The following is a 3,312-nucleotide window of genomic DNA, read 5'->3' on the forward strand; positions in this document are numbered from 1 at the left end:
ATTTCTTTATTTTTAATTTGTTTGCTTTGCTTTTGTGTATGAATTGGTAAACACATTAAATTTTACTTGTACAATTTGTTCAGGTTGAATTGTGAAGAGTGTGAGGATTTGCATGCTGAGTTAGTTGAAACATTGTGTAGATATGCTTACACTTTATTGAAGAAGGAGACATTCTCCGATTTTGATTTGGGGAAAAAATTATGTCGTACTGTTTTGTTTGAGCACATGCACTCTCCAATAATAAAGATACAAGTTTACAAGGTAATCTAATCTTAAATTTTAGATATTTAATATTTTCTTTTATTCATTAACTAACCGTTCTTATAAAATTCTAAATGTAGGTCTCAAACATAATGTGCTCCCATCTTTTTAAACTGTCAAAGAAGAATCAATCATATGTCACATCCATACTAGATTGCATTGCACCTGGTGTAGAGGTAATATAATAAAAGAGTAATGATACATAAACACTGACAATACACCCTTTGACATCACGACTATAGAATGGAGTTTTTACATCAGTTGAAAATGAGTTTTCACATCAGGTGGCAACTGATGTAAGGTGTCATGATGTGGTAAGTCCACACCCTTTCCCATCAGTTGTGGACTGATGTGAAATCTTGTTTTCTACATCAGGTTTATGTTCCACTGTTGTAATAGATGCACTTTAAAAAATGATAATGGGGTTTTCACATCAGTTATAAGATAGACACTGTTGTGAAAACAAATATTATTATTTTTTAAATTACTTAACAAATAAGCTTAACATCTGATCTTTTCATTAATATTGAAAAAGTGAAAACAAATATGGATAATTTTAATACCAAAAAGGAAGCTATATTAGATAATCAATCCTCAACTTTCCACATTAATATTCCAATATATATATATATATATATATAAAGTACATATGAATGCAATATTGCTGGGAGTATTCCAATATCAACATTCAGCCATATAACATCTTTGGGAAGAATATTTTCAAAAATAAAAAATAAAAAATTCAACAGCAGAATCATCACTGTATACATGCCGCCATAAAGCATAGCCACGACATCACGACCATAAGCACCGGCAATATCATCTCATCTTAGCCGCATCAAAATCAATTTCCAGCTGGAAAGAAAAAAAAAATCAATTGAAACAACTATCAAAGCCAACTTGAACTTCAAATGCAAAAAAATAAATAAAAAATAACAACTAAAGACAAAATCACAAATTAGTTAAGGAATTTCATAACTTTTCTAAATATGTATCTTTACATTACATAACATAGATACCATTGATGTATTAGACAATAGCAATTAGTACTTGTTTGGTTTCACTAGTTTTATCACTTGTTTGACTTTTGCTTTAGTAATTTTTTTTTTAATTTTACTAACGGTGATCCAATGAAAAAATAGTGGTTGAACTTAAATACATTTGGCTTGTCATATGCATGCACTATGTTTCCTTTGTGTATTGCTTTTACTTATTTATTTGTACATTCAAGATCAATTAATCGGGTCTGTTCAAGCAATTTGATTACTTTGTCAGATAAAAACTACTTATGTAGTATAACAAACCAAAAGAGATTGAGATAAAGAGTCATTCATACTAAATTGACACTGTTATACTCCTAAATTTGTAGGACAGTCTAAACCATGGAAGCTAAGGAACATAGACTAAAGTTTAAACATAGATCAAAACTCACTAGTAATTATGTACTAAATGGCGTTGAAGTTGCTGCAGAGTTTCCCTCATAATACTTTTGCTGATTATCAACTATTGAGCTATCCCTTGTAATACTTTTCCTTCAGATCACAAAAACCTGCATTAAAGTTTGTTCAGATAGTTAAGAATAATAGTTTGAATTTGGACAATAATTTATCCAATTTAAATCTGAATCAGCTTCTAATTTATTGTCACTATTTACACTCCTCTGTATTTTTCTTAGTCAGCTTCTAATAGTTTGAATCAGCCACTATTGACAATGGTTGAGTACCATTAAGAATCAACCTTTGAAATATGGTAGAAAAGAAAAGCCTTTCGAAGTGTTGAGGTAGATACATGAGATTTGAAACTCGTTACTATTCTTACAACCTATTACTCATCATCTTTAGTTATCAAAGCATTCTTGCAAAAAGTCTAAAAAAAATATTCAAAGACACACATACACACGACTCCACACCGTACAGACTTACAAACTTGTGAGCCTAGTTATTTATCTCCAAAAGGGCTTACAAAGTTACCCACATCTAAAATTCTGCGAGCGAATTCGCCTCATTCTCCACGCCATCCGAAGCCTAACGAATCAATCATAAAGATTAAACCAAAAGAACAAAATCAATAAAAATACTAACAAATTCAGCACAAAATCAAAGCAATTTAGTAACAAAATCAAAAGATTCAATACAAAATCAAAGGAACTGAGAACATCAAGATCTTTAAATCTTCATGAACAAATACACTAACATTACAATCCTAAAACCTAATAATAAAAATCTGCAGAGAGGTACAAATCAGAAGCAATGATCCAACAACAAGAACAAATAACTTGCAACAAAATCATACAGATCTGAAACACAAATGCAAAGAGAGAGTGTGTGTACCGAATTAAGAGAGGGAAGAAAATGCAGAGAGATCGAGTTGAGAAGACTGAGTCAACTCAGAATAGCAACAACAAAACCCAATAACGGCGAAAATGACGGCCGACGGTTGAGAATGGGTATGAACAGCAAGTATAACAATTAAGAATGGCGGAGGAGTCGGAAAAGAGGCGGAGCGAGTGAACTCGGGATCGAAGGGGGAACGTCAGCGAAAAAGAGGCAAGAGAATATATCAAATTGAATCTTAATCTATCCTTCACATTCTGTAAGTTTATATTCAAATCTTTAAGAACCATGAACCCTAATTAGAGAGAGAGAGAGAGAGAGAGAGAGAGAGAGAGAGAGCTCACCTGGAAAACAGAGCTTGGACGGTGAGAGGTTTCAATTGAAAACGAGAGCAAGGACATCGGTGAGGGGTGGACGGTGGACGGTGGACGGTGGACGATTGAGCTTGCAAGGAAAACGAGAGTGAAAAAGCATCTACTGATGCTTTGTACGATAGATGAAGGGATAAGGCTAATGACCTAATTTGTTTTTTACCTCAGGCAGTTTTCACCCACTGATGTGAAAAAAATTAGCTAAAGTTTTCACCCGAATTGCGAAAATGCCACCGCGAGTTTTTCCCATCATTTCAATTATCCACTGATGTAAATGTTATATGCTATTAAGAATTTCCCTCATATGCTTATGTCAACTGATGTAAAATCTCACACTGTGTATCTTT

The 3,312-nt window shown here is 32.9% G+C and overlaps 1 long non-coding RNA gene across 4 annotated transcripts; it reads right to left on the bottom strand.

Moving 5' to 3' along the window:
* Positions 1–840: 840 nt before the first annotated feature.
* On the bottom strand, positions 841–3,103 carry LOC25494856 (uncharacterized). 4 transcript variants are annotated; one of them, XR_003012137.2, is made up of 5 exons: positions 2,939–3,103; positions 2,592–2,851; positions 2,184–2,285; positions 1,694–1,810; positions 841–1,116 (listed from the first exon to the last, which is right to left on the bottom strand). It is a non-coding gene; the product is annotated as an uncharacterized lncRNA (long non-coding RNA). The 4 variants fall into 4 exon arrangements; XR_003012138.2 differs by lacking the exon at positions 2,592–2,851; XR_005646204.1 differs by lacking the exon at positions 2,939–3,103 and having other exon boundaries at positions 2,592–2,922.
* Between the last annotated feature and the right edge of the window lie 209 nt (positions 3,104–3,312).

This window comes from Medicago truncatula, chromosome 5 (genome assembly GCF_003473485.1).
Source record: "Medicago truncatula cultivar Jemalong A17 chromosome 5, MtrunA17r5.0-ANR, whole genome shotgun sequence".
In the NCBI taxonomy this organism is placed as follows: domain Eukaryota; kingdom Viridiplantae; phylum Streptophyta; class Magnoliopsida; order Fabales; family Fabaceae; genus Medicago; species Medicago truncatula.